The sequence below is a fragment of the Chenopodium quinoa genome, unplaced genomic scaffold (assembly GCF_001683475.1).
Source record: "Chenopodium quinoa cultivar QQ74 unplaced genomic scaffold, ASM168347v1, whole genome shotgun sequence".
Taxonomy (NCBI): domain Eukaryota; kingdom Viridiplantae; phylum Streptophyta; class Magnoliopsida; order Caryophyllales; family Amaranthaceae; genus Chenopodium; species Chenopodium quinoa.
In genome coordinates this window covers 1435264-1448814 of record NW_018745395.1, presented here as the reverse complement: position 1 = coordinate 1448814, position 13551 = coordinate 1435264, and the positions used below count along the sequence as shown (strand labels likewise).

Below are 13551 nucleotides of genomic sequence, written 5' to 3'. Positions count from 1 at the left end.
TGGATTTGTACCTTCATCCCCGAACCCTTATTTGGTTCAAGACCTTATGGAGTTGACGATCTCTTGGATCGTTAAGGGGTGTAACCTTCACCCTGTGAACGGTTTACAAGTTCCTAAAACTTATTGTCGACTCTTTTGCTCTCTCTTCTTTCCCTTTGGACGCCACCGTACTTTAGTGTATGATCACAGTGGGGTTCAATCTAGGGGATTAACGCTTGAAACATTCCCTACAGTATCTAATAATTTTTTTTTCACATTTTGCTTATGTGTATTTTTTTAATGGTCTTATTGAAATATTTATTAGGAATAACAAGTTTATGTAAAGCTTTGGAATAATATTTTTGTTGAGCATACGAAACAGAAAAATCAACTTAAGTTTGTTTTTTTAAAAAAAAATTATTCTTATTAATTAGTCAAGTATGCAAACAAGAATCTGTTAAATTGAAATAAACTATGAAAATATTATCTCATTCGTCGGGTGGTTAAATAAAATCATTTAGATCGATCATAAGATTTTTTTAATTCTATTAAAAAAAATTAATTTTTTTAATTATTTTTTTAAAATATTCTAATTCTAATATAAAAGATAATAAGAAATTACAAAATAATATACAAAATGAAATACAAAAAAACTTTACATCTAGTATATATATTTAAAGGGGACACTTTTCCCGAGTTTTTAGAGAGCCACGTAGGATATAATTTTCTTAGCGCGCCACGTAGGATTATAAATTTTAGTTTTAGCCAATTAAATAAGAGATTATTAATTTCTTTTATAATTAAATAATTCAAATACCACGTAAGCAAAACTGACGAATGAGATTTTTAAGTTTAAATTAATTATATAAAAAATATTATCTTTTGAAAGTATGAATTTTATCTAAATATATCACAAATTTTAGTACAAAATTTAAAAAAATTATAAAAAAAATTATAAAAAAAAACCGTGCATCGTACGGGCTTCATTAACTTAGCGCGCCATGTGGGATTATAAATTTAAGTTGTAGCCAATTAAATACGCAATTTCTAGCATACTCCTGGAGTACCATGCACACGGTAATCCAGGTTTTATAAAACTCGTGTTATTTTGATGTTAACTCTTTGTTACTTCAAATTATATATATGTTATTTTTAAATACATGTATGTTATTTCTCCATTTGTCTCATTCATCTTCCTCCCGCACTCACTCTCTCTTCCTCTCAGTTATTCCAACTCAAAATCATACATTTTCTCTCTCCTTTCTTCTTCCAATTTTCTGGGTTTTCTAGGAATCAACCTCACTCTCTTCCTCTCACTACTCCAACTATAAATCTAACACACTTTCTCTCTCCCCTTTCTTCTTCTACTTTTCTGTGTCTCTTAGAAATCAATTGATTTGAAGGTAATGTAAGAGTGTAAATGTGTTTATGTCTAGAAATTTAGTATCTTCTAAAATGTTTGAATCTCTTCAAGATGCCTTAAAACTCAACACTACTAATGTTATTTTGATATGAATTTATTATCATTTATATATATATATATATATTTATATATATATTTATATATATATTTATATATATATGTTATTTTTAAATAAGTACATGTTATTAATTTAAATTAAAGGGAAATTCTCATTAGTACACCCGTGGTTTTGACTTTTCCCATTGATACACTCCAAAATTTTTGCCTTCCCATCGGTACACCCATGGTTTGGTCTTTTTCCCAACCGTGACTAACACCGTTAAAAAGTATTTCATTAAGTTAAAATATTTAAGGAAAAGACTATAATACCCCTTTTAATCATCTAATGTCTCAATTTGCGTGTCGAAAATTGTTCGGTTAAAGTTTTGGGAGTCCTAGTCGTTAAGGATCCAAATTAACCTCGAAATTAGCAAAAAAAGCACAAATGTCTCATATGCGTGTCAAAAAAGTCTCGATTTGCGTGTCATTACTTTTTTGTGATAATAATTGTTCGGTTAAGGTTCTAAGAGTCATTTTGACCCTTTATGGATCTAAATCGAACTCGAAATTGTCAAAAAATTAACAAAACTATCTCATTTTGCACGTCATGATATTTCTTTTTTGTTTTGTCATGACACGCAAAACGAGACATTTTCGTTAATTTTTTTTACAATTTCGAGTTCGATTTAGATCCTTAAAGGGTCAAAATGACCCCTAAAACATTAATCGAACAATTACTATCACAAAAAAATAATGGCACGCAAACCGAGACATTTTTGACACGCACATGAGACATTTGCGCTATTTTTTTTTGCTAATTTCGAGGTTTAGATCCTTAAAGACTAACATTACTTCCAAAACTTTAAAAGGGGTATTATAGTCTTTTCCTTAATTATTTTAACTTAATGAAATACTTTTTAACGGTGTTAGTCACGGTTGGGAAAAAAGACTAAACCTTGGGTGTACCGATGGGAAGACAAAATTCTTAGAGTGTATCAATGGAAAAGTCAAAACCACGAGTGTACCAATGAGAATTTCCCTAAATTAAAAATAGCATAAGTTGGGGTTGAAGTAATAAATAAGTAAATAACATAAAGTGTAAACAAAATAACATAAAGTGTAAACAAAATAACATAAAGTTTACGCAATTGTGTACGGAGTACCATGATCCATAGTACTCCAGGAGTATATAATACTAATTGATTAAATAAGAGATTATTAATTTCTTTTACAATTAAATGATTCAAATGCCACGTAAGCAAAATTGACGAATGAGATTTTAAAGTTTAAATTAATTAAATACAAAATATTATCTTTAGAGCTTAGGAATTTTATCTAACATTTTAAAACTAATATAATAACAATTTTAATCACATAAATATAATTTTTTTTTAAGAAAAAAAAATACTAACAAACCGCTAGTATAATATTATAATATAGTAAAAGGCTTATACCACACATGTGTCATTACTTGTCCTAATTTAATGAGTATTGGTCCAAATTACTTGATAACGCAAATCCACATCAAATTATATCATTTTTGTCCCTAATATGGACCACAGAAGAAAAATGTTGTTGTGTCATTAACTCAAAAATCAATGTCGGAGTAATTGTTTTTAGGCATATGAAAAAGACAAGGAAAGGAAAATGATACTACGTACTTAGCAATTTAGCATGAAGGATCGGTAAGATAAATAATTGTATGAACTATGATTTCATTTCTTTTAAAACTCGAGTCTTTGATTGAACATTCTTCGTAAAACAATCACCGTCCTAATAGGAAGACCTTTTGCAAATAGAGGAAATAATTTTTTTACTACTGTATGTAGTAGCCATACAATTGTTAGAGTAGCCTTCTACAACAGCATAGAATAGCAGCCAACAAATACACAACGCTTCTAGGCTTCTAGCCGCTAATCTCGTGCGATTGCGGCAGGAGAACTATGATACTGCCAGTCTGCCACAGGAGGAGGTTAGAAATACATACTCTTTCCCGACTATAAATCTACGAGGCTGATGACATACATAAGAAATATTGTACTCCATACTCGTATGCAAGTATTTTGACTCTTTGTATAATCTCATGTGAAGTGTGATTGTTTGTGAAGAACTAGATTAGCATTAACAATACAATAATAGCCCTCCCTCATCTTTCACCTCATAAAAAAGGGCCCTTAAATTGCTATTTAAAATGTCAATTGGATTTTCTAATGAAAATGAACTAGGAAGCAGGAACAAGTTCTCAAGTTGGTGCTTTATATGAAATGTTGCAGAAAACCTCAATTTTGTTACCATAAGAAAAGCACACATTAGCCTCTGTTGGAGAGGACAGTGATTCCGATGAACAGATATGAAATGTTGCAGAAAACCTCAATTTTGTTACCATAAGAAAAGCACACATTAGCCTGCTGTTGGAGAGGACAGTGAGTCCGATGAACAGAAACTACTTCAGGAAGGCAATGAGATTGAAGAAAGAGATAACAATGCTGTTCAAGTTAGTAATGAGCAGAAATTGTGCAACCGTCAAGGAAAATGTGGTTTCTATGATCGGGAGAAAGAACACCAAAAGCATATTGATACAGGGAACTCCTCATGACCGAGCAGCCCCTGTGCACGATGAGAAGGAAAATGCAGCAGTAGCTCCTTAAAAGGCTGCAAATAATTGGTGCAATGAACTGTAAATCCACAAAGGCTGGCTTTGGAGAACATCAGTAAGTAGTTTCAGAAGTCCTGCAAGCTATCAGTTAGAGAGGGCGGTGACTTAGCAGAGACTGTTATAGTGTTATACCTCTTTGGATAATACTTTTGCAGATCTCATGCATATATCTAAATTGTGAATGAAAGCTTCTTGGTTTGTCATTTGACGAATTTATGCTTGTACCTGATTGGAATGGGATGAAGAACATACTGATAACAAACAGTGAGTTGAAAATAAGATGCATCAACCTTAAAGAGGAGGAAAAAAAACCATTAGAACAGCATAGCATAGCTTGCAAATGAGAAATTCACCATTCTTGTTGGAAATGAAAGATTGAGATTTTGACTACCAGATTCCTGAATTGTACACTCATTGTTATACTCCGTAGCATACATCACAATGTCCAAAAGTTGAGCGACATATGTAACGAGTAGAGTGAAGTATTTACACAAGTACACTACATCCACAACATGATTAAGCTTGCATTCAAAGCCTAGCCATTGAATTCTCACTCCGTTAGTGATTATCAAGTGTAATCTTATGCATCAGGCAAAAGAACAGAGTTCGGAAATGAATCACTACCATTGTTAGGTGCTCCTTCTATGTTGAGTATTGAAGTAACCAGATTATATATTTGGACATTTTCGAATGATGGCACCTTTCTTCCCCTGGCAAACTTAGGACCATGAGCCATGAAAACAGTCCTCATGGAGAAGAACGCGTTATCATAACCATGAGCACCTCCACATTCAGTCTTGTTAGAGTTTTTTCTGCTCAACTTTATAACCCTCTTCAAGAAGCCCAATTATAGGCGGAATCCTATAACTATCAGCATAATGAAGCCTACTAGGGAGATCTTCCTTGAGAAAAACCCTCAAATTCTTCCCATTCTCAACTTTCCCTGATTGCAAACCCTCATTCATCTTTGCGACAATCTCCTTAGCAGATAACTCCGGTGGAGGAGTAATCGCAAGCAACGGAGTATAAGATTGAACCCAATCCGAATTAATCTCAATCCAAGGAGCTAAATCACCCAAAAATATCAACTTCCTATCACAAGTACCAACCATACCATGATCACCCACCATTATAACATTAACATCCTCAAACACCCCTCTTTCCTCCAACCCCTTAATCAATCTCCCAATCATCTCATCAATCCTGACCACGGCCCGAGTAATCTCAGGGTCATCCGGCCCAACCTGATGACCCTGATGATCCGGGTCCTCAAAATACAATGTCATGAAAACCGGAATTTCCTCACTTGGCAAATCAAAATAACTAATGATCTTATCAACACGATCCTCAAAAGACACAGACCCATTATAACGTTCACAATAATAAACAGGACAATTCCAGTCACCTTTAATTACCTCAGAGCCAGGCCAAAAGTACGTTGCCGCCTTCTCGCCTTGCTTTGCCACGGTCTCCCACAAGGGTTCTCCGAGCCACCAGTGAGGTTCATGACTAGCCATTGAGAATTTCTCACCTGTCTTAGGATCAACAAAATAATTATTTATAATCCCATGAAAAGCCGGATATAAACCCGTTACAATCGAATAATGATTAGGGAATGTTAGTGTTGGAAAAACAGGGATTAACCCAAGTTCAGCTTCAGTGCCATTGTTGATGATGCGATGAATGTTGGGTGTCGGAGCTTTGAATTGGTACCCGAATCGAAACCCGTCTGATGAAATTAACAGTACGACGGGGTGGGTCAGTTTAGTGAGATGACGAGCTGTGATGTTGGTATTATCAATTGAGGATCCGTAAGTGGCGGAGAAGAAAAGAGAGGCAAATGCGATAGCAGTGATGAAGGAGATGAATGTGGTGAGGAGGAGAGAGAGAGTGAGGAATTTGGAATGGGAAGTGGGGTTTGGGGAAATGGGTGGATCTGTGTCGAAGGAGAGGAGGGCTGTTTTGGAGTTTGGGTGGATGGTTGGGAAGGTTGTTGAGTGGTGGAGATCTGAGGACTCCATTGAAGAATGAAGAGAGTGGGATTAAGGTTTTGGGTATGGAGGAGGAGAGAGAAAATGGAGGAAGATGAAGATGGTGGAATGGTGTTTGGAGTTGAGTTGAGGAGGATGGTGAAAGTGAAAGAAACGTTGAAATTGGTGGGAAGGATATAGTGGATGATTAGTGCCTTAGTGGTTGGTGGATTGCACTAGGATTTTCAGCCTATTTTTGCTGGTGAGATTGGGCATATTGTGGTACCATTTTTGTGAAAATTCAAGGTTTTTTTTTTTTTTTTTTTTCATTTTAGGCCAATTTATTCTGTTAGTGAGAAGTTGAAAATGGAGAAAGTTGAAAATAGAGAAGCTCCAAAACAACTTCCATGAAAAAATTATAAATTCGAAAAAATTGTTTTCATTTTTCAATTGTCAGTTTTTAAAAGTATCATAATTATAATTACTAGGATGGCTAATGTGCGCACCATAACTAGCTTTGTTCGAAGAGCTTTTTTAATTGTTGCACATTATTCTAAATAGTTTTTTTTAAAAAAAAAAACAAGCAATTAACATAAATGGAGGCAAAAAAAAATAATAATAATTAACTTTAATGAAAACAAAATATAAAAAATATGTGCATATTAATAAAGGTAAACGTATAATGATAACTAAAAGAAATCTAATGTTCAATGCAGAGGAAAAATGATTAGAGAAGATATTAGGAGAAGAGAATAGAGAGAGATTCTGATTGTTTGATTAAAGCCGTTACACCATCACAGCTTTAACATATGCACTTTGGAGCTGAGCCTTGCTAGTTGACAGAGAATCTAATACATTCATTGTACCAAAGTAACAGAATGCTAAATGACCACACAAAAAAAAAAAAAAAAAAAAAAAAAAAATAACATGCCAGCACATAGATGATTTGAATAGCTACATATCTAATTATTTGATGTGATGTCCTTAATAACCCCCCTCAAGCTGGTGAGTGAGGCATAGGAATGACAATGGATCATATTCGGGTCGGATGGAGCTTACCCGCATCCATCTGTTGCTCCATCCGATCCACCCGTCATCCGCCTAACTCATCATCCATATCCGATCCATGCATCATCCGCAGGTGAAACTGATGGATTGGGTGCTTAGCGGGTGATAATGATAATAAAATTAACTTCTCTTAAAATTAAATATTATAATAAAAAAAAACAGTAATTTAAAAATGACATACAACATTAATTAACTTATCGTCATTATATGTGGCTCCTTCTTCAACTTGGGCTTTCTTAACCTTGTGCAATCAAACACTTAACAGTCACTAGTGATTAGGGGATTTTTATCCACCAAGCGCCGTTTGACAAGTGGACCAACCAGGTTCCGCCACGCGTCCTCCACGGACCACTTAAGACACGCCACGTGTCCACCCATGCCAAATGGGACAACCGGCCATCAAGGCCCATTTCAGTCTAGAAGCCCGATCGGCCCTAGGTTTACCTTAAACCTAGAGAGTTGCACGCTTCCCAAGGCTATAAATACTCGATTAATCCTCATTAATCAGGGGACCGAATAATTGACAGAACACACTAATAACCGGCTGATCTCGCTAGCAAAGCAGATTACCTACATTAAATACTCTCACCTAGAGAGACCTTATTACTTTAATTTCTGTATTAATTACTCCTTAATCAGGTACTAACTTGACCGTTGGAGGCGGAGCTCTCAGGAGTCTCCGTTATTTTGCAGGTACAGGCGTCCGGTTCCAGTCTCGGAATTGTAACTCTCCCGCAGGACATCAGAAAACCCCGAAACATTTGGCGCCGTCTGTGGGGAGAGTACTTCAGAGATGGCATCCAAGTCTGTACCGACCCCAGAAGAGAGGCGTCCCCTAGACGACCCTCAAGTTCAGTCGGACCATGATACCGAAAGTGAATTTGAAGTTGAAACTCATACAGCTCCAGACGGGACCCTAAGGGCCCGCCGTACCCGTCATACTGAAATAAGGGAACGGGAGTATCTTCAAACAGGAAGCGAGCCAGCAGGCGCACCGCTTGCTCGGCAACAGCCGACTGATGGGTCTGCTCCGATCACAAGGAACGAACTCATGACCTTCATGAGGGGATTCAAGGGAGAGATCCAAGAGTTGATCAACAAAAAACCGCCTGCTTCAGTCAAAGAGCAGGCGGCCAAAAAACCTTCCACTTCACTGAAGAGGAAGCCAGTTCAAGGGCGAGAGGCGACTCCCCATCCTAAATCTAAGAAGCGGGAGCCGTCTGCTCTTGATTTCACAAAACTCCGTTATCCTACGGGAAATAGGAAACCGGTTCGTCATATTCAGGCGGACGGGTCAAAGCAAACGTTCACAGATGCTCGGCACCTGCTAGAGCAGAAGAGGAGTGACCGATTATCAGAGTCGGCTTCTACTTCAAATTTTCAGGACAGTTTGCGAAATGCCTCGATGAGGCCAACTCAGTCGTACCATGAGAGTCAGTCAGGCGGCACCTCCCGACAGTCTGGCTTTCATAGTGCGCAGGCGGTACCAAATTTGCCATTTGTGCCGCAACAACAATATTTTATGCAGCCACCTCCATTTGGTGGACCTGCAGCAAAAAACGTCCAACCTATGGACTGGCAGCTACGGCTGCTTAGACTTGGTGAACAGCCGTCGGCCTTCTCCAAGGAAATTACTGAAGCCGCTCAGCCGGCCAAAGTAAAAAATGTTTTAGTAGGCGCCTATGATGGCACTACTAACCCGGAAGACCATCTGATGGCATTCACCAACCTGATGTACCTTCAAGGGTTGGATGATCCCACTTGGTGCAAGTGTTTCCCAGCAACTCTCAAGGGAATTGCACAGCAATGGTTCGGCAACCTGCCGACTGGTTGTGTAAACAGTTTCAGGACGCTTGCTTACTTATTTGCCTCCAACTTTGCAATGAACATCCCTGCGAAGAAAACGACCCTTGATTTGGGAACAATTCAGCAGGGTGAAAAGGAGGGGCTTCGTTCCTACATCAGGCGGTTCAACCTGATGAGAATACAGATTCAAGGGTTACCGAATGAGGTAGCTTATACTGACTTTTTTAGAGGTCTCAAAGACGGGTCTACCTTCAAATTTGATTTAGTTCGAAAAAGGGTGGCGACTCTTCAAGAGGCCTTGATTGAAGCAGAAGCCTATATACAGGCGACTGATCTGTGTACAATGAAACAGTCGGACGGGAAGAGGTTCGACAATAGAGAAGGACGACAGAAACAGTCGTCCAACAAAGATGAAAAAAGAAAAGGGGTCTGGGCGGCTGATTCCTCTAAACAGCCGGCCAAGAAGAAAAAGGAATTCAAACCATACTCCCCAAAGTATGTGTTTAACAAGGATAACCAGTTTATCCTAAAAGAAATAAAGGGTCGGCTCTCAATTGAGAAACCGCTCCCCATGAAGGGTTCTGCGAGCAACCGGAACCAAGACAAAATCTGTGCTTATCATGATGACATTGGTCATCACACCAACGACTGCATTAGTCTCATGCGGTACCTAGACCGCTTGGCTGATCAAGGTGATCTTGACACTTATGTCAAGAAATCTACGGGGAATACTTCCTCAAAAAAGCAGTCGGCCAAAAAGAATCAACAGGCCGACAGTTCCGATACAGATGATGCAGTCGTCTACACCATTGCAGGCGGCTTCTCAGGAGGCGGCCCCACTATTAGGGGCAACAAAGATAATATAAGGCGGTTAGATGTAAATTCCGTTCACCAAGAACGACCGTCCAAATATACATTTCCTGAGATTGTCATCACTGAAGAGGATCTAGGAGGAATAAGGGGGCCGCATGACGACCCTCTCGTTATTGAATGTAAAGTGGCCAACCAGAGAGTTGGTCGAATCCTCATAGATACTGGGAGCTCTTCAGATCTCATCAGCAGCAAATGTCTGTCAAAACTGAAATATCAGACGGACTGCATACATCCGGCCTCCCACCCTTTAATAGGGTTTGGAGGAGGAGTCGTCCACCCACTGGGACGAGTTGATCTACCCGTCCGCCTGGGCGAAAAAGGGGAAGGACGACACATGGTAGTCCGATTCCTAGTTGTAGAGGAACTCTCTGCCTACAACATGATTCTGGGTCGCCCAACCCTGAATAGTGCCAAGGCTGTTATAATCCCGTCACTTATGCTGCTTAAGTTTGAAAGGGACAATGGAACAGTCGGCTCCCTAAGGGGAGATCAGAGGATTGCCCGAGAGTGCTATCTCTCGGATGTCAAACCCACTGCTAAGGCCACTGGGTCAAGTGGAGAAAAAACAGACCTTGACAATGTCAAGGAAAGTGCGCCTGTTCAAGAAACAGGCGACAGAAAAAGAAAGGCGTCCCAGACAGAGTCCGCCAGAAAGGCAAGAAAATAGCAATCATTGGCAGAGGACCGGCCGGATGAGTTCCGCCCTCAGCCGGCTGGTGAGCATACGGACCTGATATTAGACGACTCCCGCCCTGACCGAACAGTCAAAGTTGGGACGACTGCTCTGAGAAACCTTGGTGATGACTTTCACAACCTGTTGAAAGAATACAAGGACATCTTTGCATTTGAAGTCCATGAAATGCCAGGCATTAGTCCTGATCTGGCAGTACACAAACTCGCTGTGGATCCGAAAAAGAAGCCGGTACGGCAAAAGAAGCGGAACCATGGTGAAGAAAGAGGTCAGGCGGCCGCCGCCGAAGTCAAAAAATTACTTGATGCAGGGTTCATTCGGCAATGTTACTTCCCAGATTGGGTTGCAAATGTGGTACTTGTTAAAAAGCCGAATGGCACCTGGCGAATGTGTGTAGACTACACAGACTTGAACAAGGCGTGCCCCAAAGACAGTTACCCTCTGCCAAAAATTGATAACCTGGTCGACTCAACAGCCGGCCATGCCTTGATGAGTTTTATGGACGCCTATTCTGGTTTTCATCAAATTCCTTTGTGGAAGAAAGATCAGGAGAAGACGGCCTTCGTCACTGATCAGGGATTATACTGTTATACGGTCATGCCGTTTGGTCTTAAGAATGCCCCGGCTACATTCCAACGAATGATAAACACAGTGTTCTTTGATCAGATTGGGAGAAACGTCGAGGCATACATTGATGATATGATTGTTAAGACTAAACTTCAGAAAGATCACCTGACGGACCTCCGAGAAACTTTCGCCACACTCAGGCGGCACCATGTCATGCTCAATCCCAAGAAATGTGTATTTGGAGTTGAGTCTGGGAAATTTCTCGGATTCCTTATCAACCAGAGAGGAATAGAGGCGAACCCTGAGAAGGTACAGGCGGTCATTGACATGCAGTCGCCTCGTACCGTCCGAGAGGTTCAGAAGTTAACAGGTTGTCTGGCGGCCTTGGGAAGATTTCTAAGCCGATCAGGCGACAAATGCCTATACTTTTTCCAGGCAATTAAGAAAAAGGCAAGGTTTGTATGGGGGCCGGATGCTGAGGCCGCCTTCCAGAAATTAAAGGTTCACTTGCATTCCTTGCCAAGGCTGGTCAGCCCTTTGCCCAAGGAAAAACTCTACATGTACCTGGCCGTCTCTGATCATGCGTTAAGCGCGGTGCTCCTTGCTGAAAGGGACGGCTGTCAACTTCCGGTCTACTTTGTCAGTCACGTACTGAAAAATGCCGAGTTGAGGTATCCCCTAGTGGAGAAATTTGGTCTTGCACTCTTCATGGCTGTTAAAAAATTGAAGCCCTACTTTCTGGCACATGCAGTCGTCGTGTATACCGACCAACCGATCAAACGGCCCCTTACCACCATGGAGTCCTCCGGACGAATGATCAAATGGGCCATAGAAATGCAGAGTCTCGAAGTTACTTTCGAGCCTAGAAAAGCAGTGAAGGGGCAAGCCTTTGCTGACTTTATTGTAGAGATGACTCGTCCTCCTGACTCTCAAGTTCCAGACCAAGTCTGGAAGGTTTATGTGGACGGAAGCTCTACTTCAAACGGTTGTGGAGCAGGCGTCGTATGTCAATCTCCAGAGGGCGACAGGTTCGAGTATGCTCTACGCTTCAGTTTCCAGGCTTCAAACAATGAGGCAGAATATGAAGCTTTACTAGCCGGGATCCGCATGTGTAAGGCGGCCGGGGCAAGGAAAATAGACGCCTGTTCTGATTCACAACTGATAGTGAGTCAGTACAATGGCGAATACGAAGCAACACATCCGGCCATGATCAAATATTTACAGGCGGTCCGACAAGCAGTCGGCTCCCTTGAGAATTTCCATCTGATCCAAGTACCGAGATCAGAAAACAACCAGGCAGATGCACTCTCGAAATTAGCATCATCCGCCTCCTCCGATACTCCTCGAACTGTGTTTTGGGAAGTAATGGAGAAGAGAAGCATCGAGGAAAATCCTATTGGAATTCTAGACAGAAGCTCAACCTGGATGGATTCAATCAGGGCATATCTGACAAACGGTACACTGCCGGATGATCCTCAACAGGCGGCATCACTGAAAAAACGAGCCTCCTGTTTTGAAATGATACAGGGGGAACTGCACAAGAGGGGGCACCTTCAACCCTTCTTAAAGTGTGTTACTCCTGAAAAGGGACGAGAGATACTAGATGATCTTCACTCTGGTTTCTGTGCTTCCCATATAGGTGGTAGGATGCTTGCTCAAAGGGCAAGGCGGCAGGGCTACTTTTGGCCTACTTTGGAAGCAGATGCAATGGAGATGGTGAAAAAATGTGACAAGTGCCAAAGGTTTGGCAAATTAATTCACCGTCCGGCTACTGACCTCACTACTATTCACAGCCCACTACCGTTTGCTAAGTGGGGCATGGACATTCTGGGTCCATATACGCCTGCTACAGGCGGCAGAAGGTATATACTTGTTGCCGTTGACTACTTCACTAAATGGGTAGAGGCGGAGGCTGTAAAGGGAATCAAGACGAAAGATGTAATTTCATTCATTTGGAAAAACGTCATCACTCGGTTCGGGGTTCCCATGTCTATGGTTTTTGATAATGGTCCCCAATTTGAGACGCCTGTTCTCAAAAGCTGGTTGGGAGACCAAGGAATTGGACATTACTTTGCATCTGTCGGCCGTCCACAAGCAAACGGCCAGGTAGAAGCCTTTAATAAAATCATCTCAGACGGTCTCAAGAAAAAAGTTGAACGAGCAGGCGGCCTATGGGCAGATGAACTACCACATGTTCTTTGGGCCATTAGGACGACTGAAAAAGGGGCGACTGGAGAAACTCCATTCCTCCTAACTTATGGTGCAGAAGCTGTTCTTCCAATAGAACACTACGAGCCGACTCTTCGAGTAATGCTATATGACGAAGAGGCAAACTGGGAAGCTATGCGCCTGGCATTAGACTCACTTCCTGAAAAGAGGGGCAATGCTGTTTTGCGCCATGAAATCTACCGCCTGAGAATGACTAGATCATACAACAAAAAAGTGCACAGGCGTCCACTCAAAGTAGGGGACTTTGTAC

At 40.6% G+C, this 13551-nt stretch overlaps 1 pseudogene; it reads right to left on the bottom strand.

The window, feature by feature from the left end:
- Nucleotides 1-4388: 4388 nt before the first annotated feature.
- Nucleotides 4389-6663, bottom strand: LOC110712893 (annotated as a pseudogene).
- Between the last annotated feature and the right edge of the window lie 6888 nt (nt 6664-13551).